General features: G+C 42.4%; 1 protein-coding gene across 13 annotated transcripts in view; it reads left to right on the top strand.

The window, feature by feature from the left end:
* The window catches only part of FOXP1 (forkhead box P1), a 380080-nt gene that overhangs the window by 46219 nt on the left and 306491 nt on the right, over nt 1-27370 (top strand). Inside the window, exon 1 of one of the 13 annotated variants that reach the window (XM_077786180.1) lies at nt 22766-22784. The exons of the other annotated variants lie outside the window; for them this stretch is intronic. The gene's annotated coding sequence lies outside the window, so the exon portion shown is untranslated. Of the gene's footprint in view, nt 1-22765; nt 22785-27370 lie in introns of those variants that run through there. 13 annotated transcript variants of the gene reach the window in all.

Here is a 27370-nt window from a genome sequence, read left to right as displayed (position 1 = left end):
CATGCAGGGGGTGGTTGTGCCTTTTCCAGCTGTCCCCATCCACCAGGAACCTGGCATGGGGAGCTTTCCATGCCCACTCCTCTGACCTGCCTCCTCCTGATTGCCTCTCTTCATAATGGGGGGAGAGGAGGGGCAATATTAGTTTGGGAAGACAAGAATCATCCCATTCTGCAGCAAAACTGTGAAGTCTGTGTAAGAAATCTTTCAAACCCAGGAAATCTGCATAATTAAATTGTGTAGGAATTGGGAGCACAAATTGTTTTTTTAAATAAATTCAGGTTTCTATTATATATTTAATATCCCTCAGTGTGTTGGAAAGTGCATCTCAATTCAAAGATTATAAAACCCGAGAAATTCGTACATCAGTGAATTGTGATTTTTTTTTTTCTAGGTTTCCTTTTTTTTTTTTTTTTTTTTCCAGAGGTAGCATAATTACCATGTCATTTAGCAAAGATTATAATAGCTGTTCAGTTTTTACCGACTGGTATAGTAAACAGTTGAATAAACCCATATGGCAGCTCAAAGTGTGCATAGAGGAGAGGGATTCTTACCATTTCCTTCATGTCTGAATTACCAGCCTCACTGATATGACCGAGATCCCCAAACAGGGACAAATTCCAGACTTCTCCAGTCATGCAAAAATTTCTCGCTGCTCTGTCGCATAGGAATCAATTGATTTTAATCACGGTGGTTAGGTAATTAATTATTTCTTTGTGCCTATAAAGTATGCATGGGAAATGTGGGGTTATATGCAAGGTACATGCCTCGATTTAAAGCCCTCTGTGCATTTGCTTAATGCCTCTTTAGTAAATGTAAATAATGCCTGGGGTCAGAATCTCAATATCCAGGTATAGTTATAAGGTAGAGGCCCTTCTAAGGCTGGCATGGGTGAAGTGTGCCATCTCTGGGTGCTGTGACAGCCCCGTGGCACTGCTTGTAATGGCACTTTGTGTCTGGTCTCAGGGTGGCAGATGGAAGGACCTGAGTGTTTCAAAGCATCCACTTGAAATACCAGGTTGAATTATGGAGGTGTGGAGCTGTGGCCAGCCAGCATCCAGAGTAAAGAAAAAGTGTTGAAGTAACGTGCCCTCTGGATACCTTCACTATTAAAAAATAAAAGCACTGAGAAGAAGGATTGTTAACTCCCTCCAAATGCTGGCTTGAACAAAGAAAAAGACTCTCGCTACTCGTCCTAAAATTCACTTACTTCCAGTTATCTTAAAATTTTCATGTCACATAATAGCTTTAAAATACCTTCTGAATGCATTAGACTCTCTAGGTGCCTAGGAAATATTGCAGAATAATAATAGGAAATGACCAAGCATTGAACATTCCCACTGGAAAGGAGCAGTTGGCCCAAACTGGTGCTTGTGTTCATCTTAACCCTGATGTACGACCAGCCCTCCACCATAATTCTATCAAGAGATGGTAAGTTGCCTAGCAATGTGCTGACTGCAGAGGGTACGTGTCGAGCTAATTCAGTTTTTGTTCTCGTTTTCCTTGAGAGTTCAGCTTAAAGGAGTGATCCGTTCTCCAGCTGCAGCAAGAGCCACTTCTCGGCCGTCTCTCTTGTTCCCCACTCGAGTGTCCCTGGTGATGTCAGGAATTCATTCACCGCCTTAAAGGTTTCCAGCTTATTGAGTAGCCAAATGTGGTTTCTGCTGATTGTGTTGACTGAATACGTAGGGCCTTTGGAAGAGGCAAGGGTTTTATTTAAAGCAGAGAGTTTAGTTGTATACCATTTTATGGCAGGCAAAGGTCATCTGGGGTGAGCAGCCAGAACAGCAAATGGCCTCATTGCAGCACCTCGGAAAATGAGAAAGATACAATAAAAGGTTTTAACAAATTGCTCCTAGTTATGAATTTTTAAAGTCGAGGAGCTGGTGCTGTGTACGTTTTTAAATTGGAGATAACCATGCTTGTAGGATAAATTGAGTTAAGAACGGAACAAATCAAAATAATGGGGTGGTACTAAAAGCCTGGTGGTGCTGAACACCGAGAAGATGGCACGTCAGGGACCTGCTGTGTCCCTGCCCTTCCCACGTGGATTGTGGGGATCTTCCTAACAGTGCCCCTCTCCTGCTTCAGTCCTCCCTCTGCCTCCTGGTTACAAAAAGGGCTGGATTTGCCCTGTGGTGCTTCTTGTGATACCCAGGGAGGAAGAGCCAGAGGGGTTTGTCAGTGGGTTCCCCCAGGTTGTGCTGACCCAGGTGGGTGTCAATGGGGTGGGGGAGCTCCAGGAGCCCAGCCTGGCATCCCTGGCAGAGTTGCTCGGAGGGAGAGGTGGCAGCAGCCCGGAGATGTCACTTCTGTCCTTGCAGGATCTCCCTTGCTCCTTGTGGCATCAGTGGCTCCAGAAAGACTTGGTTTTTCTGAAACTTTTCTGTCCGTGGAACTTTCTCTGTGGCAGGGGGAGGAGAGAAGAAGTAATTTTAACAATTTAATAAAGTACATAATGTAAGTTTTATAAGCTGGTGTGAATGCTCCTAAGTATTTTGGTCTTTTTTCATAACACAGTGAACCTAATATTGGTAAAAATACAGATCTTAGCTGCCACCATAAAGAGAGGCTAGATTTAATAAACAGTTATGAATGTTGGCAGCTGCCTATCAGATTGTATAACATCGGCTATAGCACATGAAGACAGTGTCAACTTACATTTTATCTCAGAAGTATTTTCAAAGCATTTATTTTGCTTTCTCTTGAGTCCTTAACCTAATTCAAGTTATATAATTGGCGGAATATTTTTCCACACCGCTAATTGGCTGGGTGCCAGCGTGGAAACCATTGTATGACTTGATGATGATCAGGAATTAACATGACATTTGCGTGGTGGTAATGGAATACATTAGTAATGTAATTCATGACTGTAAGAAAGAGACCATCATCTCCCACCTCTGATCAGCAGGAGGGGCTGGGAGGATGATGAAATGCTCCCAGCAGGCACCTCACAGCAGTGGCTGGCCAATCTCGATGTCAAATTTAGTTTTAAATTCTTCAGACAAAGCTGTAATGCTTACCAATTAATTACTACAAATGTCAATTAAAAATCTACCAAATAATGCAGTAAGATTAAATTTCAATTAAAAAAATTACATTTAACAAGGAAGATACAACATTATTTTAATGAATTCTGCTGAAGGTGACAGTTTATCTAGATATATTTATACCGTGTAGGTGGATCTAAATTCATTGGATGATGTTAACCATGTTACTCAGTGTACATATTAGTTTTGAAAATTATTTCGACTTTGGCTATGTCCTGGAGGAGCTGGGGCATCGGGGCATTTCTCATCACCAGGAGAAGGGGGAATTTCACGCCTTCTCAGTAAAAAAATCTTCTCACACCTAAAATGAGGGCTTTAGTGCAGAATTCTGTCCTGACCAAATTTGTGGTATTTTTCATTGCTTTATATTTAGAAAAACAAATGGAGCATTTTTGTTGTGGCAATAGAGCAAGCCCTGGCTTTTCTACATCTATAATGATTTCTTGGGACAGTTTTTCAAGTAATCTGTTTTTTCATACAAACAGTACCTATTATTCCAATAAATCACGTAACAGGAAAAGATCTTGCTTTGGGAAGGTGGTAAATTTAAAGTCTTGAGCAGAGCTTTTATCTGCAAGGCTGTGCCCTGGCTCGGTAGAGTTTGTGAATGCATGATTACAATTGCCTCGTTGATACTCGAGATGCTTGGAGGGATATTTTGAACCAGGAGTAGCACAGCAGAGATGCTGTGGGGCGTGTGAAGTTGTGAGTTTGCAGGTGTGTGTACTACATACTCTTGTAAAGCACCTGTACCTCTCTGGATGCAGAGTGCTGACAGAGCAAAGTGGGGCTTGCAGCTGGAGTTTTGTGTGGCAGCAGCTTTGTTTTTATTGCTCAGGGCAGTTTTTAGGCTGTTGGAGATTGAGGTGCTTTGGGAAGGCGTGAATGCCTGCAGTCACCAACATGGCACGGGGGCAGAACTGGGTTGTTCAAGTGGCTATCTGGGTATTAAAGTATTTATGGGGTCTGAAAAATACTTCATCAGCTTCCTTGAACTTCTTTTCTGAGAGCTTTTATTATGTTTTCACACCGTCATGTCTAGGTAAGAAGGAAGACATAATTGAAGAAGCAGATTTTATGTGTCAAGCCAGCATGGAAAGAAGTCCCTCTCAGGGACCAGAGGCTCCTTTTCCTTGGCACTGTTGTGTCTGGAACTATCAAATTTCAGCAGGTTTTAACTTAAAATACAAAAAAATACAATGTGCATGCAGAAAATCAGAGAAGCCAAACAACTGCTCATGGCAGGTTAAAGTAGTGATATTCTCTTGAGTAGATAGGTCCCTTAGATGCTGCTCAGGCTTTGCCCATTGGTGGGTGAATGCAGCAGGCATGATCTGCCTCTGCTGCAATTCAGATACCTCTGGGTATTGGTAACAGCTTCACAGGATCATAACTGCTTTGTGCTATTATCTGACAAAACTATCACCAGCAGCAGATGGGAGACAGCCTTTTTTTTTCCTATAAGGGCCTCAGAAATGGATGATGTGGAAGTGTAAGAGCAGTGGAAACATTCTCTCACCAGTCCTCACAGACAGGGAGGTGATGGAGAGGAAGTCAGAGCAAGGCAGAATCATTTCCTCACCAGCAGCCAGAAAGCTTTAAGCAAGGAGTCAGAGAGGGAAGAGTGGGGGCACGTAGCACCTTTCTGCCAGGAGATAATGGTGTGAGGAGCTTGTGGGTTTGGGGCACCCACTGGTCAGACAATTAGGTGGCAGCTGGAGCTCCTGCTCTTAAAAACCCTTCTGTCCAAGGGCTTTCAGCTCTACATGGGACCAGTCATTTTCTGATTGGAGTCTCTGGAGGAAGCTCTTGCTCTGGCTGTTGTTTGAGAAGAGGTGTACGTGTACAGCAGGAAGAGAGCACCTTCTGCATCCCGGGCTCTGCTGCTCCCATGAGGAGCTTGTGTCCATCCCAAGCTCTCTTGGTGTCTGGGCTCCTCCTTGGGCTGTCCCACAATGAACCCTGTGCCCATTCGGAGCACGTGAGGTGGTGTTTGGTCTCCCTTGGATTTCCTACAGGTGAAAATTTTGCCTTTGGTAGGGAAATGCTTCTCTGTTTCTGTAAGAGTTGGCCAAACACTTTGAAGGAAGAGTTTTTTGCTTTGGAGAAAATATTTATATCTCTTTGGGTTTTTCCTTTTTTTCCCTTAGTGTAGGGTTATGTCCGCTATATTACATTGAGGGAACACTGAGCTGGGGGAGGAAACTTAAATAAACTGCCCTCATATTGCCAGTTTATTCCCAGCTTTCATCCACTGATTTACATGCCATCTGAAATAAAAATACCCAGACTTCAGTAGTTTGTTTACCTTTGCTGGTTTCACTGTGGGGCGACCCGAGGAGATGTAGAAACTGTTCTGGCTCTGACATTTGCATGAGCTGTGAGATTGGGTGAGAGGAGACAGACACTGTGCAAAGGCAAAAGGCAACAGGGTTTATTAAGTCTTCATCTTACCCTGGTTTATAATATTTAGACAAAAGAAGATATCTCCAGGGAGGCCTTGTGAAATGAGAGAGCAGAGGAAGCTCTACGAGCTGATGGCAGATTCTGTCCTCGTCAGGTGGGCTGGGTGGTGGGATGCTGAGGAGGGGGCTGGGGGCTCAGGCACACAGGGGGGTCCTGCATTGCTGCGTGGGGAGGAGATGTGGACTTCAAGTACTGCTGTAGGACAAAGTCTTTATACTGTCATCATGATAATGCTCCAGTGGGGAACAGCCTGAAATGCTCTTTGTCTTCATTAATACTTCTTCCCAGCAGAGCCTTAAGAGATCGTTCTCACGTTCAGATATACAAGGAAACCGAATATAGAGTTGTTTGTCATGAAAATCCCATTTATATACAGCGGCTGTAAAATCCCAGATGCTGAGCGTGGAGGGAGGCTGCTCTGTCATCAGCCAGTCGAGGGGAGAGTTGACTATAAAACTGAGCTGTAATTCCCTCTTGACAGGGGTGTGGTGGTTGTGTCTTCAAACAACTTCAAGAGCCTGCCCTGCCAAGCCTTTATGGATTTTGTTCTCACAAGCCAGGTAATAGATAAGTCTGAGCAAGGAGATAGATACAGATATAGATATATATGAAAGGAAGACCTTTGCTCTTGGAAAATATCCATCATTGCTTTTTAAAGTCTGGTTCAGGGTTTCAGTGCAGAGCATCTGAAGTGTTTGGGGTCCTTTTGTTGCAAAGGAGGTGCCGTGGGGCTGGGGCTGCTCTTGACAGCTCCCAAGCATTCAATATCCCCTTGATTCCAGGGCAGCAGGATGTGACCCTCACAGAAAGACAGATGGCACTGGGGAGCTTGATGCTTATTGTTTTCAGCAGAGCTCTACTGGAACCAATAAAGTTGCTGCCACCACTGCTCGGAGCAAAAGTGGCTACAGCTGAACAAGAGACACAAAATTATCAATTAAAAAAGACATCGCCAGACCCATTATTTTACTGTTGAAAAAACATCCTCCTTCCCAGTCTTGTTTTTTCCCCACATGGAGTGAATCTTTGGGATATTAATGATCCACTGTCATGTTTGTTTAGCATATTTTTTTGGCAATGCCATTTTAGGGTCGAAGCCTGAAGTTTTTCTCCATGTGTTGCAGCTAGGGAAAACTCCCAGTGTCTCAAAGGGGCCTCTTCTGAAACAAATGAAGACTAATTTTTTCTCAACTTAATTGGGAATTTCTTCTGAATAAACAGAGAAAGGCCTGGGTTTTGTTTATATAAAATATCATGAAATGCTGTTCTGCTGAGCAGCTGAATTACTGCTGGCAGGTTGATTCTCACCCATGAGATTTCTCATTAAATTGGTGGCCAGAACCCTCCACAGTGGCTTAATTCTCACACGGACCACCACGACCCCAAGGTCTCCTGCCTTCCTGCCTCATCCCTTGCTTTTCCTGGATCAGCAGGCACTTGGGCACAGCTTGGGAGCTAAAGACAGTGTCATTTTGGGGGAATTTGTCTTAACCTGAAATTTCCATGTTTTGTGGGTTTAAGTCAAACCTTAATACTACTTCAGCATAATGTTTTTGTGGTTTAATGTTCTTACAGTTTTTTACAGTGTTTCTTTTAAATTCTGTCACTGAAGTGTATGAGAGCTGACAAGTGTAAATATGTAGTTAGACAATTTCAAAAGTGTATTATTTACTGATCGACCATAATGGCTCCAAAGGAACCATTATACTCAATCATATCATGTCACTCTGTGGCACTTATTATGATGGTAATATGGATATGCATATTATTTTTTTTTTAAAGCATGAGAAGCATTATTGTGCATGTGTAAAAGCTGTTTTTAATTGTCAGTAATGCTCTGAGCTTTTTTTAATACCAAGAATTTAAACCACCTATGGCTACCAGCTTGCAAATTGTGGAAGCAAAAATCCATGTCTTTAGGAGGATGGAAAAAGCCACGCTCGGTATTTACAGCAATGCAATCGTGCATCTCCTTAATATGGCTCTTTTATAGCTTTGTTAGATCCGAGGGCAACCTAGAACCCTAACCCGAGATCTTGGCAGGTAAAAGCTTTCCATTTTATCTCTGCAGCTTTCATCTGCTCCTGTAAGCTCTTCCCCTGACTTCCTAATTGTGTTTGCAACATTAGCAAATGGGAGGTCTGAAAATACCACGCAGTGCAAGTCACGTTAATTCAGGGACCTTTTTTCTTTAAGGTGTCACAGAAGATGTCTTTTTGTAGCACCGGAGCAGAGAAAGAAGGAGAGAAGGCAGAATGAGAGCAGAATGTGAACGCTGAACCATGTAAAATAAAAGAAAGAGACAAGCAGAGCTGGGAGGGCTAAATATGCTCCAGCCTTTCCGAAGAGCTGGTTTCAGGAGAGAGAGAGAGCGGGAGGGAGGGAGGCAAGAGAGCGTAAGCAGGAGCTTGCTTCCTAGAAAATGTCTTTTGTGGAGAAGATGGGAGGAGAGTTTGAGTTTTACTGACTAGAGGTGAGGAGCTAAGGTGCGAATTTGGCATGGCGCACGGCAAATCGATCGCGGAGCAATAATTAGAGAGAGGAGGAGGAATCAGAAGTGTTTCTTAACTTAGAAACAAGGATGTGACTGGCTGCTGGCTGTTGCTACTTGCAAGCAGGTAAAAAAGAAGGGAATCTGTTGGGCAAAGTGCAGAAGACACAATGTGGCTGAAATCCAGCTTGTGGTGCTTGAAGAGAGACGTGGGAAAGGAAAACCCAATGTTGTCCAAGGGGTCTGCATTGTCCAGCAGGGCAGTGACCCCTCTGCAGGAGCTGTTCTGGTGCTGACTCCTCCCTGGGTGTGTCAGTGGGAAAACCTCCTGCTGGAAATGCATTCTGCTGCAAATATGGAAGATTAACCATAAGATGCTAGAATGAACCAAATTTGAGTATTTCAGGACAAAAAGGACATACAGTCTTGATTTGTATCAGCCAGATTTCCTTGCAATAGTTTTAAAATGAATAAAAGTAACAAGTTGTTTTGTGATTGGGGTTTTGTTGGGATGTTATTTTTATGTGGATTTTTTTTTGTTTGGGTTTTTGCTGTTGTTGGGTTTTTGCTAATTCTGCAGTAATTCTAACCTTGACTCTCTTTCTGAAATTGTATTAAAGATGTTCTCTTTTGAAATACTGAGCAAGAAACATAAAAACAAATAAGTGTACTCTTACTATTTCTGTCCTTGACCTACATAAACAACTGTATACTCAGACTCAGTCTTGTATTTGTGAAAAGTCTGGGGCAACATAATTTTTGAGTTGATTCCTGGTTAGAAAAGTTACTTGCTGAAGTCTCCTCACCCAAGACATGAAATATTGGTGTTTCTGCTGGGATCATTACTTTAATATTCTGAATAAATGGTATAACTGCCGATTTGTATAAGAGGGTGGAATTTATGAAGCTACAGTGCATTTGTACACACACATGCACTAGCACACAACACTTGTTGATGATTCAGAGAAGGAGTAGAGTAATTCAGCTCTTGGACTGCCTCACGTGTGATTGGCTTCCTTTCTGGGGGACTTATTTTAGGGAAAAATCAATGTCAACTGAAAAACATTCCATTCTGAAAAGACAAAAATTCCCCTACTTGTGAAAATGTGTCTTGGCAGCTGATTTAACTTATGATACAAGATTTAACACTTTTCACTAAACATGAATTTTTTACCATGGCAACAGCTACGTTACGGGCCACATGTTGGAGACTTGCATGTTGTTGCAGAAACTTGTAGCCCTCCACATTTAGCTGAGTCCTTGTTCCCACCAGCAGAAGGAGCCCACTCCTGCAGCTGTTTTGGGCACAGATCTCCTGGTGGGGCCCGTGGGCATCCCCTTAACCCCAGCAAGGTGATGTGTACTCTGGGTGATGTGTAGGCAAAGCACTTGATGATGGAATAACCCAGTAAAACTCATGTTTTTGCCTCCAATTTGTCTTTCCAGTGGCAGGGTGGGAAGAGCTTTCTAAGAATCTCACTTCTCCAGATTCTGTCTCTCCTCCCCATCACCCCTTGGACACGGGTGGCTCAAGCCCACTTTGCCACGTGCAGTAGCAGTTCTGCCGTGTCCCCTGGCCCAGCTGCTCCTTGCTGAGTCCCCCTGCTCCTCTCTCAGCTCCTTGTCACCTCTCATTTGTGGTGGAGTGGCTTCTCAGGCGACGTTAATTGAATCATGCTCATCAGGGACTTGATAAAAGTGTGAGGGGTGGGACGGAGCCCAGGCAGATGGCAGCCCTTGACGAGAGGGATTTGTGGCTGGGCTGGTGAAGGGCTGGAGCTTCTGCAGGAGCACAGAGTTCCTTCTTCTGGAGCCGTGAAAAGAGCAAGGCCAACACGAGCAAAGAGACGGTTGAGGCTAGGTTTTGTCCCTCAAGCAGATAATCATTCAGTAAAACTCTAAATCTCAGCTATGAAGGACTAAGTGTGAAACAGTAAGAGAATTTAAGTTTATAGGTAATTGCAAACATCTGCAGGTACCTTGAGTAGGAGCAGTTTTATTTAATCTTACAAGTTAGGAAGAGTATAAATTATCTTGGTTTAGGACAAAGCTAACAAAGGGTTAGGCAGAAAGTCCTGTTTCCAGAGGTGAAAACTCTCAGTTCAGGTGTTTCTTGTACCTTTCTCTGAAGTGTCTGGTCTTGACCATTGCTAAGCAATGACCAAGCATATTAGTGTGCCTTTCTGGGCACTGCTGGGACCTTTGCCCTTTTTCTTCCATGCAAAACAGCCCAATTTAAATGAAATCAGCTATGCAAAGCATAAGCTTGACATGGTGGGGATGTTCCTCCCCATCAGTTCTGGGCTGTGGTGGCACAGTGAAGAGTGTCCTCTACACGCCCAGTTCTGCTGGTCCAATGTCCCCAAAACAGCTCCTTCTCTTGGCTGTAAGACTGGTTTAAATCTGGCCTTTACTTGGTGTGAATTCTCCAAGCTGTGCTGGTCCAGAACTTAAATAATTTGTTCTCTTTTTAGCATCGTGTCTTTTAAAGGTGTTATATTTGTTTCCATTTAGCGTTAAATTAAAATTAAATGCCTCTGCTTTGTAGATGTAATAGTGTACAAATATATCTGTTTTTAAATCCTTTTAGCCAATGTCTATGTGACTAAGAAAAAAACAGCAGAGTAGGGACCTCTGATTTTTGTTTTACTTGAATCAAACACCCTATTGGGATTTCAATTATAAGTGAATGTTACACTTGTTTGTTACTAAGGTGACTACGGTGTCAAGGTTATGTGGATGTTGTAGTATTATAAATGCAGAAATAATGCAAAAAAGAAAAATAGTTGTGTTGGCTAAAATCATCTTATTCCTATAGCATAAAGTTGCACACTGTCCTACATTTCAATTCTTGTTCTATTAAATTACCTGTTTAATAATTTGAATCCAGTGTTATTTTTATATTATATTGCAAATGTGTGACTGTGAGGTTATTTTTAAGATATATTTATTAAGGGAATGAATACAATAAGACAAGTCATTGCAGCCCACATACAGTTCCTTGACTTCTCATTTTATGATGTTTCAATTGCATATGATTACTGAATATAAGTTTTAACTTTTATGAGGGTTCATTAGAGATGCAGCTGTGTAGAGAGAAATTCAGTAGAATCTGATAATTTTTTTAAGCTCTAAAAGTGTAGTGAGATGGAGCAACTTGATGGAGCATAAGTCAAACTTCTGACTTTGATGTTGGGTGCACAAATTGTGAGGTCTTCAAGAGCTTAGCAGGGCTGCAGTGGAAATTTGCTGCTGATGGGGAGAGGTCTGTGTGCTTGGGTGTGGTAGACCAGAGCATCTCAAATGAAAGGCAGTGGCCTTTTTTTTTTTCTGAATAAGACAGAGAGAAGAGATGATGTCCTTGCTTGGGGCTAGGACTAGCATGAGATGCTTTTTGCTCCTGTGAGAATCAACACTCTGGTGGAGCAATATGGTTTCAGTAAATCCATGTTGTTTTCTTCTTAATAGAGGATCTAAAACTCAAAAACTGATATTCACAGCAATCTTGGTGAGCAAGTGCTGAGAAGACAACTTTTGGGACACATTTAAAGGAATAGATGTAGTAAATGAATAAATTTACCCTGTGGTTAAATGCTGCAATGTGTGAATATTAAACAAGAACATGTCCCATCAAGTGCAGTTTTTCCATAATTTATTAGCATAATATGTTTGTTTTAAATGCATAGGAATGTAAACATTTATAATGGAATGATCATGTCTTTTAGCAGGAGGAACCCCTGTTGAAAACTATTAGTGCCATTGGCTGTTTGGGGAAAAGTTATTTCATGATACAGATGATTTCTTTCCAAACATCAACTTTCACAGGTTGCAAATCCAGATCCAGAGAAAGGCATGGGAGAAAGTACCACGGGTGACTTGAATGCAAGACTTCAAAAATCTCTTCTTTGTGATTAAAGCTGTGGCTGGGCCTCATGTCCTTGCTTACTTTTAAGTATTTGCTGCTGATGGCTTCTCCAAGTAGGGCCTTGTGGGGTGGAAAAGCTGGGTTTGCCTTACCTCAGAGCAGAAAATACCTCAGCTTTATTGGGAACCTGGTTCTTGCTGTGGGGAGGGAGGGGAGGGAAGGGCAGTGGCACTGGGCAGCAGGGGTGTTGTGGTGTCATTCTGCCTGTAGAACATCATCCCCAGAAAAATTGTGTTCCTGGGCCATGCCTCCTCCCACGGCAAGGGAAAACAGATGAAAAGCAATGAAGCACACAATTACATAATGAAAAACAATAAAGTGCATTTTCTAATATGTACTACTAGTGACCAGATAACTTTATTAGAAAACTAAATGTGATTACATTTCCAAGTATTGTTCTGTGTGATAAACTCCAGGGAAAAAACTGATGAACAACTTAGAAGGAGAAGACTTCTTGTTTAATATAAACCTCAGACTTTGAAGTGACACATAGCAGGGAATAAATGTCCATCATCTATCAAATGAGGTTTGAACGGTTTAGGTCACCCTAGACAAACACTTCTCACCCTAAAACCTTCTTTTCATCTTCATTCATCAACAACACCTTAAGCTTGTGCCCCTCTTTTTCTTTTCCACTCTCTCAAAAAACAATAATCTACTTGATGCCTACAAATCACTTCTGGCTGGCACTCGTTAGGCGAGTTATGAGCTGTGGCTGCTGCTGCTCCCTTTGGAGCTGCCTCCTGTGCACGGAGGAGAGGGGGTTGGAGGTTTGGGGAGAGGTGGAGGAGGAGGGAGAAGTGCTGCAGAAATGGTGGTTGTAGACAAGGGAGGCAGTGAGCAGAAAGAGCTGAGCGAGGTAAGAGAGAACTGGTGAGGATTCCTGTCCCTTTCTTGAGCTGGAGATGGGAACCAGTGGCTCCAGTGATGTTTTTGCTACTGTATGTGTAACTCCAAATCAGCTGGGTTTGTTGGAGCCTTAAAACACAAAGGCAAACTCCCATGGGCAGGCTGGAGAGGTTTGTTCTCTTCTGAAGATTCCTCAGGCTGCCCTGGTGGGTGCTTAGACCCAGAAGCTCATCTTCAATTTCTTGCATAGTCTCAGGCTCTTACATTGCTGTGTCTTGCAATTCATTCCTGTTGCCTCCTCTGAATTCCTTTGCTGGGCTGTGCATGAGGCGTTCAAATCACATTTCCGAGTAGGAAACTACCTCTCTAACACTAATCCTTGTCCAATAACTCCCAATTTTGTTTATTTTCCAACTTACGGGACTACTCTTGGGTTAGTTTCCCCTCGCACTGCTTGCTTGTTCCTTCCTCACTGTTTTTTTTTATTTCAAAGGTGCTTTTCTGACTCCATCCCCAACTGGCTGGGAGTGATTTGTTGAGCAGCTCAGTCCCCTGGTTTTCAGAGGCCACAGAGTATTTTCTCTTGTTTTCTGCCGTCCTCCTTTTTTTCAGTGGTTCTGGGAAGCAGTTTGACAGACACAGCTTCCTCACAACCACTGGTTGCTGTTACTCTGTGGGACCACAGAGGATGTGAGCAGCACCAAAAATGTGCTGGAAGGCAGAATTTTGTGTGGAAATTTCAAGCAGAACTTGGGAGGACACAGACAGTCTAGGGGAGAGAAGTCAACATTTTGATTGCGACATATGTTGATTTTTATCCCCCATCTCCATTTTAAGCATTGCTTCATCTTATTCTCATGTGGGATTGGGATGGTGCCACCATCCGTGGTGTTGTGGCCCAGCATCAGGGACATGGTGGGAAGGTCTGACACCCACCCAGCCCATCTCTGGCATCTTGGAGCCGCTGTCTCATTCTCAGCACCCTCTGGACTTATTCTCAGGGGAGTTTGGGGTATCATTGCTCTTTGAAAATTGTCACAAGTGATGGGGGAACCAGGAAATCTGCAGCCTCATTAATGAGGAAAGGAGGATTCACTCATTTGTGGGAACTGGTCACACATCATGGAGTATCAAGAGGTGAGCCAATTTCCTACCCCAATACCTTCTTTTCCACTTCTCTCTTTTGCAGTTTGAAAACCATTAATCACCTATTTGAAGTATATTTAAGGAGAGGAATATTTTCCCCTGCATTCCCACTTAATGCTTTGTAGCAAGTGCAGTTGGGATCATTCATGTGCTAAAGCAAGAGAAAAATTCTTCTTTGATACTGTGCCTTCATTTTAGACAGTTTCCTCTGTTACTCAGTTCTTAGATGATAATTCTGAGTCCTTAGATGCTGCTCATTCTGTCACAAAAAGAAAATGCAAAACAGGATATTTTAATATTAGTAATAATGAATGTTTACATGATTAGCTCAATTACTTTGTTCAGTTTGACATTTTGTCATTGTGGACCTGTCTTCCTCTCTCTTTTAAAGTGCATTAGTAGTGATGGGAAGTGCAGGGGTGGGGCTGTGATCTGGGTCTTGTGAGCATCTCCCTGGAAGGAGCAGGGATCCTTACCCCTTACAGCACCTACCACCTCAGGCAGACTTGCCAACAAGCCTCCTTACCCTGGCCTGTTGGGGACACTTATTTTAACCTCATTAAAATACAAGTCTTTGAGTTTTATCCTAAAATGAAAAAAAAAAAACAACATCTTCCATGTGTCCCTTTAAAGTGTGTATGAGACTGGGTCATTTGCTGGTCTAGAAATTCTCCTTTGTGAATCACCTCTGTGTTGTAAGGATGAGTTGTTCATCCAACCAGTAATTGCTGTTGTCTGACACATTTATTTTACAGATTTTGGGTGTACGTAGTTAGGAAAAATACTGTTCTGCAAAGATGGTTTCTGGCCAAAAAGAAAAAGAGAGTTGCGGAGGTTCTGGTGATACTGGAAGAAAAACACCTCAGTGGGTTTTGTTCTTGGTGTTTTTACTCAAAAGAAGCAGCAAGGATAACTGTGTTAGCAGCAGGGTGCCATTGAATGATCAAGAAGCTGAAGGAATGGCTCGTTTTCCTGTTATGTCACTGCTTTGGCTTTCTCATTCTTGTTCCTCTGTTTCTTCAGAAAGGCCCTGCAGCCTGCAGATAACAGAAATTAAATTAGTATTGATAAAACATTAGACACTCCTATTAATATTGACAGTCTGTCGATACTGTTGTGCTACTTTTGTAATACGGGATGTTAACGGATAATACTTTAAATAAAAACACACTAATCTTATAATCACTGAACATGTAGCGGGGTCTCGGCTCGGCTCGCTGCTCCCCTGAGCTCCCCCAGCCCTGCTGCCAGCCCTGCCTGCCTCCAGCTCCCCTTGGAGCCCCCGAGCCTCGGGGATGTTCTTCCCTCTGGGCTGGACCCCACAGCTGGGTGGATGCGGTGGGGCAGAGGTGGTGGTGCTGTACAGCAGGGATGGGGTGGGAACGGAGGTGGAACTCGCCTCCCCATGGCTGTGAGGGTGCTGGGGTTGCTTTGAAGACCTGTGTGTCCTCTGCACGGAGCTCTGGGGGGCTGGAGGTGGGTGCAGCCCTGACGGTGGGCTCGGTCCCACATTAATGGAGTTTTAGTGCTGTGGTTGCTCGTGCTGTTTGATGGGGCACTGCCCGCCCTGCTTGCGGGTGTCCACAAAGTTTGGGGCAGGAGGCAGCACAAGGATGACTTCAGGTTCTGATGCAAGGCAGCAAACCACAATTCCCTGTTGGACTGTGCTGGCTGAGCGTGCAGGGGGTGAGAATACGTGAGGTCAAAGCAGTGTCCTTAATCTGTGGTTCTTGTCCTAATACTTAGCAGCTCCACATTTCTTGTGAACTTTTTATTTTTTTCCTTGTAAGTCTATCATGAAAATCACCATGTTCATCAGAGCTAAAGTTATTTGTTTAATGGCCTAAAAAATATGCGTTAAACAATAATGATTACTTTGGTAAACACAGATGTCCTTGTATTATGCAGTGGGTTTTGTACACAAATTTGTACATGTCTGTGAAACTGAATTTGCCATCTACCTTGAAAAATGGGAACCACAGTGCACGTTAATTGCTCCTCCCTGAGCCCCCTGCTCCACCTGCTGTGTGCTGCAATCTCCTGGCGCCGTGCTGAAATCCCTGGTGCACCAGGACAGGCTCAGGTTGGCACTTGCAGATGTGTGCCCATCGTGGGAGGCAGCAGTCCTAACTTCTGCCTCTCTGTTTTCCAACTCCGAGGATATTTTTAAAAGGGGCAGGGAAAACCCTTTATCCTGCTGAAAACCATCTAGTGATGATCAGTTGTTCACCACGTTATTAATGCTTATTTGGATGTTGCTTGGACTGCTGGGTTTAGCAGCTTCCCCGTTCTGCATTGAATAAAATGAAATACATGTCACAACAGCGGTGCTATGATGCTGACAACCGTCCTTGGCTGTGCATCTCATTAGAGAGAGATACATTTTTCTTTGTGGTGTATCTGTGAATGACAGAAGTTGACAAACATCTTTTAAGAAGTTGCTGTTGGGAGAAAGTTACATTTATGGCGAAAAACCCAAGAAGAAACTGCTTGTTATGAAGGTAAATAATTATTTCCCCACACTTGTGTTTCATAAATCTCCCTCCTCTGTCATAGTCAGTACTTTTTACTTTGTTATTGCATATATGTTGAAGGAGATCCTCCCCTGGATCACTTGCTCTTGGAAAGAAATCTTGGAGTGTTCAAAGCTCAGTTTGTATTGAAACTTGGACTTAAACCAGGATGAAAATCTTTGTATTTCACAGTTTTAAAGGCTGAATTGGTTCTTTTATTGTAACAATGTACATTAATTCCCAGGGGACAGTTGAATTTTTTCATAGTGTTTTTTGGGGGCAAAGAATAGTAACTTGATAGAGGAAAGATACTCAGAAGAACTACCAGGTAGGGACCTGGTTGCTGTCAGCTGAACAGTGAGGCTGTACTTTAAAGCACCATTTGCCAGGAGGATATATTTGCATAATTCATCTCAGCCTGCATTTCTGCAGGTTGTTGGCACTGTCCCCTTTCAGTGCCTGCCTGACTTCGTGGCAGGAGCAAGGACTGCCTGTAGTGATGGTCTGCATGTGCTTAGGGATCTCTGGACCATCAGTGGGAGAGCTGAGGAGCAACGGGAAGCCAGGATGACTTTTTTTTTTTTTTTAAAAGAATACTTTCCAAAGTGAAGAATGGAGACATTCACCATCCTGATTAAAATGGCTCCTACCTATTCATAATGAATCAGAAAAGATGTTGCATATTCAGGTGTGTTTGCATGACTCCCTGGATTTCACAGGCGTTGTGTGAGTGCCAAGGCAGTGCTGTGTTGACCCACAGAAATCTGAGAACAGTTGAGAAACCAGTGGGAAGAGGCAAGTGTGGTCTTGCAGAAGGGAGAAGAGGCAGGGAGGAAGCAGGCTGGAATCCCTTTTTCCTGCTGTCCCTCCACTTCCACTCTGTGATGGAGCCGTGATCATACAGCCCTCTCCCAAAAAACATCTGTGCTGCTGCAAGGAAGCTCTGCTGCTTCTGGGGTCAGTCCGTGATGCATTGTCTAGTTGGATTTTTTTTTTCTTTTCTTTTTTCATCCAGACCCATTCACCTTTCAGCATCCTGAAGCTGAGAACACATTCTCTGCAAGAAATTGTCATTTAGGGAAAAGTCTCTATTCGAAGAGTTCTCAGCTTACACTCACCCTTGTGTCTGAAATTGTTTTACTTCTGTTCCAAGTAACACCTAAAATTGCCACTTAACCTTGCAGGCACTTTGTTAAGTCTGTATTTTTGATTGCAGCAGCTGGGGTGGAGTTTCCTTTGGGAATTAAGGAGTAGGAAGTGGTGTTTGTAGTTTTTTGTTGGGGTTTTTGCTGACTGGTGCTAATGTGTAGGTGTGGATGTGCTGCTGTTTTTGTAATACTTTTATTGTTTATGGAATTGTTAGTTAATTGATGGTAACAATGCCTGGAGCCTGGGAGAGGTATTCTTTTATGTTTGCTCAGATCAGAACAAGTAAATAATTTTATAACTTAAAAAAAGATTTGAGATTATTCTCAGTTTATTTACTTTGCAGGTTTGCATCAAGTATTTCCACAGCTTGTTATCAAATTTCCCCAAATTAATGAGTGCTATTTCTGACAAAATAACTGATGAAAAGAATGTCTTTTTTTTTTTTCTTTTTTTTCTTTTTTTTTTTTTAAGGATTCAGTAGGATGTAGATGGAACCCCCTAAGATGGACCCAGGAGCTCAGGAGCAGGTGCTGCACCTGAATTTGCTCTAACTTAGTCGGTGTGGACCTGATGAGGTCTCAAGTTGATTTGAAATAACTTCCATGTGAAGACTAGAAGGCAGTAGGGATTCTGATGGAAAATGCATTTTGGAACTCTGATAATTGCTTCACGGTTTACTCAGACTAAAACCTACTTGGTGACTTTGTCTTCCACATTTCTCCAATGAAACAAAATTCAAACCAGCCCACAAGCCAGAGAATGTTTTTTATTTATGTGCAGTGTGGTTCCATCTGGTCCACGTTAAGGACCCCAAAAATATATGTGATTAGCTTTATAGTTCACTGCTAAAGGTAGCAAAGCTGGCTTTAAACATCTTTCCCATTTTCAGCTTGCATCTCAAAACATTTGCTGGCATTTCCTGACTATGATTACCAACCAAAGATTTTCCTGGTCGTCTTTTCACTTTTTAAAGTATGTTGCATAGTTTCCCTGCTTAAAATATCACTGAAGCCTCTGCTGTTCCCTTTATAACTCTTCTGCTAAGTATCCATCTCTGTCAAGACTGGTCAGTCTCAAGCCCCGAAGCTCAGTGTTAGGAAATGTCAGATAACACATACTATTAAAGTAGTAAAATTTATGACTATCACCAGCTCTGGGCTCATGCTCAATAAAACCAAATTCCAGGTATTAGAAGTAATACAAAAGGTGAGCTGTTCTGCTTCACAACAATTAAGGAGAGGATTTAATGTAATTGCCAAAAGCCACCTCAGAAATGCTCATGGAGTGCACAAAGAAGGCTTAACATCATCAGCTCGCTCCACTTAAAATTTTAGGTGTTGGCTAATCAAAGCCCTGCTAATTTCCACTAAGTGGCTCAGACCTTGAAGAGAAAGAAGAAATATCTTTATCTGCTGCACTTAAGCCAAGTTGTCTTCTTTGCATCGCTGCTGTAACAAATCCATGTTTGTATCTGGAGTTACTCCAGATAAACTGGAAAACATCACAGTTTTTGAGTGGTTTGGTGCAGCCTCAGCAATACCATGACTCCCCAAAAAAGGTCAAGAACCCCAGATTTGTGCACTTCCAAGGTTTTTCTGCCTGTGCCATGTTTGCTTTTGGAATGCTTGGAGCTGACGTGGAGAGCTGCTGCTGGTTGTCCCAAACACCACCGTGGCACAAGGTTCTTTGAAAGCCTATTTCTAAAATACAATTTGCACAACAATTTTAGCAGCTGCAGGGCTCAGAGCTCATCCAGCAAACCCATGCTATCAGCTGGCTCTGAGGGCCCAGAAAACCACCCAGTTTTTTGCAGATACCCAGCAGACCAGCAACCTTAACCATGTTTGCTTCACCTTGATGCTGCTGAGGGAGACAAGGCCTAAGCACGAGGTGTGGACATCACTCTCCATCCCCCTAATTAGCAGACAATACTCCAGTACCTACCACACAGCTTGTGTAGCAGCCTGCAGAATATGTTCCATGTGCATTTATCTCTCTGCATGGTGGGTAATTCAGGGAATTTTCCCTAAAAGTTCAGTATTTAGACCTCGAGGAGACAGGCTCTTAACCTCAAGAATGTCCAGAAGTGCCTAGCAAGAAGTGCCAAGGATTTTCAGGAGTTGAGCTGGAGGTGTTGTTTGAAGTTAACCATATTTTATTTTCTCAAACCCTTTCTTGGGACTTAATTTATATAGCACTGTGATGGGCATGTATAAACATTGTGATCAGGTTACAGTACGAGTGAAATAGGTAGACTCATTTTCTTTTTCTTTTCTCACTATAAAAATGTAAGAAATTCAATTGCTTACCCCATAAAATGCACATTTCTGCTACAGATTAGTCATATTTTAATGAGGTTGTTACTTATACAGTAGTACATTAGCAAAGTGTCCTTTGATTTTTATGTAGCCAGTGTTTATGCACTGGTCCAGAGAGGCCTGACTGTTATTTCTCCCTAACTCATAAGATGGGATATAACTCCTAGATTGGGACATTTCTGGGTAACACACAGGTGCCAATAATTTGGGCTCGGGACCCCAAAATCTGTGTCTGAGCTGCTTTTTTACAGCAGCAAGGTGGGGGCTGTCCCAAAGTTGCTGGGTGCAGGGGCCAAATCCTGCACAGAGCTGGGCTGTAAAGAGATTTTCCAAGTTTGTGGCTCCCTTTTGTTGCACCTTCTCTGGAAGACTCGGCGGTGACGCGGAGCAGGAAGCCCGGCGGCGGGATGAAGACATCCTCTGTCCATCTCTGCCTGTGAAGCTGAACTGAAGCCTTCCTGCGCCGCTTAAAATTGTGATTTTGGATAAAAGGCTGTGTAATAACTTGAGAAATGTGTGAGAAGATCTCGTGTTAATACTGTATAAACCTTCTTTAACTTCAGGAAGCTTAAAATCAAATTTGGCAGAGCTTACAAGGGCAGTGAATATGGAGCCACTCGACTCTGGTAACCGAGAGAATTGGCTGACAAACCTGCAGTATTTAGATTTTTTTTTTTTTAATAATGCTCTGCATTTTTGAAAGTGTTTACTTGCGTGTAAAAATACATATTTGACTTTACCCATATGTTAAAATTTAAGTGCAATGTCTGTGCAAAGATTTTCCCATTTCTTTGGGGAAATGGAATGAGGAGAGTATTACAGTGCAATTTAGGTTCCCTGGGTTTCAGGTTGTTTTTTTTTTTTTTTTAAAGAGGTAATAAGGGAGGTTAATTGTGGAACTAGGAGGCTCCACTGACTCATCTTCTGAATAAAGAAATTCAGATGTGTTGTGACCTCAAGAAAGTGAATTTTTAGAGCAGTTGAAGTTAGAAATCTGGGATAAATTCGGGTATTTGAAAGTCATGGTAACAACCATTTGTAAGAGCGTATCATGCTCTATAGTAAGATTGCATAAGGGCACAGGAGGAAGCATCTGATTTTTTACATTTTTTTTTCCCTTTTGGCATTCTGTTTGTGACAATTACATGACTCTCTATTAACTGTGTGTGGAAGAAAGCAGTGTTATGAAATGAGGAGAGATTTCCTTCATCTGTTACTCTCTAGGTAATTTTTGTGCTTTTTCCAGTATTTAAGTACCTCTTAACTGCTTGCTGTCCATCTGTATACCATTCATAGTACTGTAAACTAGTATATGTAGCATGACCTTGTAACTTGCTTTGTTTGTGCATCTGCCAGTACAATATGTTGTCTTTCCTTAAAATGCAAATATGCTCCACGCAGCACAGAGCTCCTTAGTCAATAAATAAATGGAGGTAAAAAACTGTACCTAATACCCATTTAATTTAAATTCATTTTATAAACATAAAGACGCCTTTTAAGAGAAGCTTTAATTCAGACTAGCACCTTGATTTGTGGTTGCCATGGAGAATCAAATCTGTCATTTGACAAGAAAAGTCACCCATTTATGACAGCACTTTATCTTGTCTCTCCAGGGGAAGAAAATGTCAAAAGTGAGAGCAGAAAAAAATAAAGCCTTGAAACACCAGAATTTCTTGATTTCATTTTTATTATTCAGCTATCATATCCTTTCTGATAATAGCAACTTGGTGAAAATAAATAATGTTCCTACAGTAAAATCAAATATTTCCTATTGGAATGGACAGGGCTCTTTGTGATTGTCAGTGCTGTGAAGTCTGGCAAGAAATAGTGTTATTAGATAAACCCACAGTGCCCAAATCCCATTTTCTTTTCATTACAGTGTCAAAATAATTATACCTGTGTAATTTGGGTAAGAAATTGTAGAATAAGTAAAATGGTCCATTGGAAAAGATTGCTTTAAGCTTGTGTTCACTATAGGGTGGGGTTTTTTGCATGCTGAAGGAAAAAAAAAAAGATTAAAAAAAATTGTATAATTTCATTTGAATAAAAAATGTCTGGTTACTCTTTCATGTTCTGTGCAACCAGAGGAGATGGCAAGTGCTGTGTTCTGTTGGGGTTTTTACATCCATGCTGCTTTTGTAAAAGAGAGTTAAAAGAGCCAGGAGTTTTAACACTTTTTGATTCTCAGGTGAAAAATCTCTGTAGAGTTTCAAAGACAGTAGATAAAATTGATGATTATCTGAAATTTTTTTTTTTGAAGTGTTTTTATTTTGTAGGATTAAGAGATGGGAAGAATTGGGTACTTTCAGGAACGTAATTAGCTATCGCAAGTGTTTACGCGTGTACATTTAATCCATACAGACACTCAGTTGCCCCCAGGGGAGAAACACTTACTGTAGCATTGCATTACTTTTTACATAAATCTAAAAAGTGCCGTTGAAATAACGAGACTAAAATAATCCACTCTGCGCCTCTTTCTTGAGACGGCGTTTGTGCCTTTCACCGTGTTGCGGGGTTTGATGTGGTTCAGGAGTAATCTTGTATCAATGAGATAGCATTATAATAGAAAGTCCTTTAGTGGTTTAGTGTAAATATTGGGCTGGTAGGGGAGCTGCTTGCTGGAGCCGCTGTGCCTGCAAGAGATTACAAAAAGGGAGAGAAAGGAAAGGGTCGGAGGCTCTTTTTTTTTTTATCCTTGAAATTGGCTGGCGGTGCTGGATCCATAGCCAAAGCTAGCTGGGATCTGCTGTGAGAAAACAGGCAGCACAATAGTTCCCTATTCCTGCCTTCATGCGGAGTCTGAAGCCAAATCCTGCTCTTAAATACTTATGTGTAACTCAGCGTGCCTTCACCAGGCACTGCCATGCCTGCCCGCTGGAAGTAAGTGATGTGTTGTATCCTGGGGGTCTTTAAAAAATGTACGTGGTTGCAAATGTCACCTTGGTGGGGAAATAGTTGCAATTTGGATTTTTAATTTTTTTTTTTTTTTTAATGTTGGTTTTTAACACGTATTAGCATCATGTCATAGGAAGTGTGTTAGCATGGGCTACCAGAATGTGATAACTTAGGGGTTTTTTTATGAGACCATCTGGAATAAAAGAGGGTGAATTAAAGATGCTCTCTGGGGTTATGGAATCTTAAAGATATTAAAAGGTCTGATTTCCATAATGTCTGCCTCTCCTTTTGCCCAACTGTTGATATAATCTGCTTTAAAATCGATTTGCTGTCATCGTGTAATCAAAGCCTTAATTGCATCATCATTGACTTCAGCATTTTTTCCTGATAAATTTGTGTGACTGATGGTGAAAATGTTGTGAAAAGAGAAACAACAAGTGTTTGAAATAATTTTGCTGGATGTGCTGTCTCTTGCATATGGACACTAAATTTCACAGGTAGTCCAAGAGTCCTTGAGTTTCAGTAAGATACGGGAAAATGTTTTCTTGTTTTCAAAACCTTGAGGTTTGATACCACAAACTGTTTAACTTGTTGAAGTCAAAGTAGGAATAAAAGATCAGTATTTAGCATGGCCTTATCAAAACTGTCTTTTAAAATATAAAGTCAATTTCAAATTGTAACTTTATACAAGTTGTTCTTAAAATATAGTAATTTGAAAAAGGAATGGTGGGGGGGGTAAATCTGCGTATTCGCTGTGAGGTTGTTCCCCAAAGCAGTGAATTAATCCCCCATAAGCTCTGTCTGGGCAAAGACCAAATTGAGTTTAAACAGTTTTATAAAACAAAAAATTGTGAGTAATGTGTCTCTCTGGCTTCCATCTGAAGTGATGCCATCTGAAATGGCTGATATCCTGTCCTGAAAATCACAGATGGAAACTTCATCTCGGCACAGTGCTACGGCAAGAATGAAATGAAAGTAGCAGAGTCTCATTTACATTTCAGAAATAGTTCTCGGTAGTTTCCTGTTCCATCCACCAGATTTTCTTGTGTACCTGGTGCTGGTTGTTCCCCACACTGAGAGGGCAGTGCTGTAGCTGTGGCCCTTGGAGAATTGTGAGTGTGTAGGTGATGCTCTTGCCTTACCAAGGGATGCAGTTTGCTGCAGCGATAACTGGAGCAGCAGCGACTGTTTGATGCTGTTCCCACAAAGGTTAACTCCTTCCTTTTGGCTTTCACTGTTCTCTTTAGTCAGAGCAACTGCAGTGCAAGCTTTTCTCAGCGGAGTTTTTGCTGATTTATTTAAATTTCATTTTTGTTTTATTAACCTGTGTTTGGAAACGCCCTGGACTCTGAGAGTCTGTGGTATAAAATGGCAACGCTCTCCTGTTGTTTCTGTGAGGGGGAAGTCAAAGTAAACACGTACTTTGAGAAGAGAACATACACCGGGTGCTAATAAGACTGTATTGACTGTAAATGGCTTTTATGGGAGTCTTTGAAAGAGAAGAAAGTGCAAATTACTGGGGAGGATGGAGAATGCCATAGATCAAGGGAAAAATGTGATACTTGTCAGTTGCTGTGTATTAGTGCAGCCCCTTCCCCAGCATATAATACCATGTAAGTATTGAACAAAACTAAGATTTGCCACTTCTCAACAGCACCTGTGACTTCCTCGAACATACACAGGGCTAGAAATTAAGCTGCTGGGAGTGTGGCAAGTCTTCTCAAAGCACCCACTGACCTCACCAAGTCTCTTCAGCTGCCCAAGCAAACGTGAACGGGCGCATAATGGACAGGAATGACAGCACAGCTCATTGCCATATAAAGAATTGTTCTTTTTTAATGTATGGGTGCTTGTGTGTGTGTGTGTGTGTGTATTTTTAACAGAGCTGCAGAGTCTCTGTGCAGGAGCTGTCACTGGTGAGGGGAAGCCAGGGCGGCCACAGAGCACTTTGCTGAGCACGGAGGGTCCTGCCCAGGTGCCTTGGGGAAGGACAAGTCCCACAGTGTCCCACAGTGCCTCAGCATCCTCCTTGTGTGGTGCCACGTAGGGCTCCATGGCCTCAAGGTGTCAGGGGGAAGTGAGTACCCTGGGAAGCAGTGGGAGCTCCTTGTTTCTCACGCTGCTTTGGAGTCACTGGAGTTGTCAAGGCAGTTCAAGTTGTTCGAGGATATTGGAGTGCTCCTTGTGGGGACCTCCCACTTATGGCTGTTGGGGTGATGCTCACAAGGAGGGGTTGATGCCTTCACCCTGCCCTGCCACCAGCAGCTCCCAGTGCCACCCAGCAGTGTCTGGTTATGCTGTTCTGGTGGTGGTGACTGGTGGTGTGCCTCTTGTTGGCCACTCTGGTTGTATCTGCTTCTTGCTTCCCTGTCAGTTCTCACTTCTTAAAGACAGAGTAAAAAGTTCTTAAGAAATTATATACATTAAAAACAGGTGTGTGTGAAAACAGCCTTCAAGATGGCATAGTCTGGTACCTGAGATTTAGGAAACAACAGAGTTAAGGTGGGACAGACCTTAATCAAGACTCTGGGCTGTTAGATCTGTGAAACTCTGACCATTTCATGTAGTTTTGAGGGTAGATTTTGTTGTTGTTTTGTTTGGTTTTTTTTCTTCCCAAAGAGCTTGATTTGGTCTTTTGCATGTCATCCAAACCCAGTTGCTCCAAATTTGCCACATGGTTCCCTGTTCCTCATTTCTGCATGCCTACCAAGAGACACCTGGGGCCAATTTACAGAAGTGATCTGGGCTTGGCAACCACAAATGAGGCAGCACATGAGGATCCATAAAGACTGTGAGTCAGGGTGGGCTCAGATTGGTGCCTTGAGTTTGGGTAACTCAAACCAGCAGCCACCAAGAGCCTCCCTTTTGCTTTGCCTTGGTTTCCCAGCCTTGAGGTGGTTGTGATGCTATCAAACATCTTTTCAAGTGAAGGTAAGAAGGTTTTTTGTAACATTCTGGTACTCTAATGAGAGAACTAGAGCCATGGTCAAGAGGAGTTTGGCAATTCTGTATTCATGTTGGATTTGCATAGCATGTGCTGAATAAATAGTGTGTGCCACTGTGAGTAGAGGTTTTATAAGGAGAATAGCAATGTTTAATAACTGTGGATTAGATGGGAGTCCCACAGAAGAAAAAAAAAAAAGATTGTATAAGTGAAGACTTGATTGTAATACTCATTCCAAAGGTGTAAATCGGGATTGTATGTTGATGTTGCCAACTTTGTTGCTTAGTTTTTGCAACTTTAACGTTATTTTAATATAGCTTTGGAGGCAATTCTATAAAGGATGTACAGCAATATGTTAACATGCTGTGCCATCCTACATTTAGGGCTTGTAATAAGCCTTTTCTATTTTTTTGGTATTGTCTCTGCCAAAAAAAATAGTGACTGTTGAGCAGTGAAGTATGTGTTCATATTGCTGCATTTTTATTTGATTCTGGGTCCTGTATCTTGTCCCAGGATCTCAAGGCTGTTACTCTGTTCTCTTTGTATTTGGGAGAAGCAGTCAGGGCAGTCCATGTGCTGCACTGAGATCCCTGCTCAGGGCAGGGTAGCTGGTGGTGGTGGGAAAAGCTGGAAGCAGAAGGGCAAGCCCTAAAGAAGTTATAGCCACTTAAATCAGACTCTTGCAGCTGAAATAGCTAAAATATTTATATTTGCTGGGGGTGGGGAAGACATACCAGGATTAGTTATTTTTGCCTAGATGTTATAGGTCTGTTTTTTGAGGGGGAGCCTTGTGAAACTTAATTTTTTGTTGCCTAAGGGAAACAGCAATTTGCATGCTATGAGAGAAGTTTCTGATGATGGGGATTTTTCAGTAATTGGGATGATTATATGCATGGACTAGAATTTTTTTTCCACGCTGTTGTCCTTTCCCCCACTTATAACCATAGCTACACCAGTCTCATCCCGACTGAAGATGGGAAGAAGTATAGAATTCATTCCTCCTATTTTTATGTCCAAATATAGTGGCTCAAGTGGACCCACAGATGACAAAATTGATCGTATTAGCAGTTTGTGTGCCTGGCTTTCAGGATGATGGGAGATTGTCAGTAATAAGAACACCATTCTTACCGGTGCTCTGCACATCTCGGAACAACGTGTTTCAACTCTCTCTACCTAAATTTCACCATATATAAAATTAGATAACCTTTACTTACTTTACAGGTTTTGCAACTATTATGTATGCATTCAGGTATTCCCAGAGTACCAGCACATGGCTGTGCTCTCCTCCTTCCCCCTGTTCCAGCTCTGCAAGCTGGAAGTGAGCTGTTCCTTAGGATTGGACAATCCTGATCTTGGTTTTCTTCCCGAATTGATTAGCGATCCTGATTGAACAAGGGGAAGCCCAGTGCGTGGGGAGGTTGTTTCCAAGAGAGGTTCAGAGGAATGTTTGTTTTGGGAAGCAGCTCACTGACCCCTTGGGATGGAGCAGTTTCCTAAGGCAGGAGCTGGTGTTTTCCACCCACCCAGAACGTGCCCATGGTCCTGCTCTCGCAACCCCAGAGCCTCCTCTGGGTTTCTTATGCTCCTCTGCTTGTGAGGCTGAATTTAATTACGGGGGATAAGGTCC

This window comes from Lonchura striata, chromosome 12 (genome assembly GCF_046129695.1).
Source record: "Lonchura striata isolate bLonStr1 chromosome 12, bLonStr1.mat, whole genome shotgun sequence".
Lineage (NCBI taxonomy): Eukaryota > Metazoa > Chordata > Aves > Passeriformes > Estrildidae > Lonchura > Lonchura striata.
This window is presented reverse-complemented; position numbering and strand designations above follow the sequence as displayed.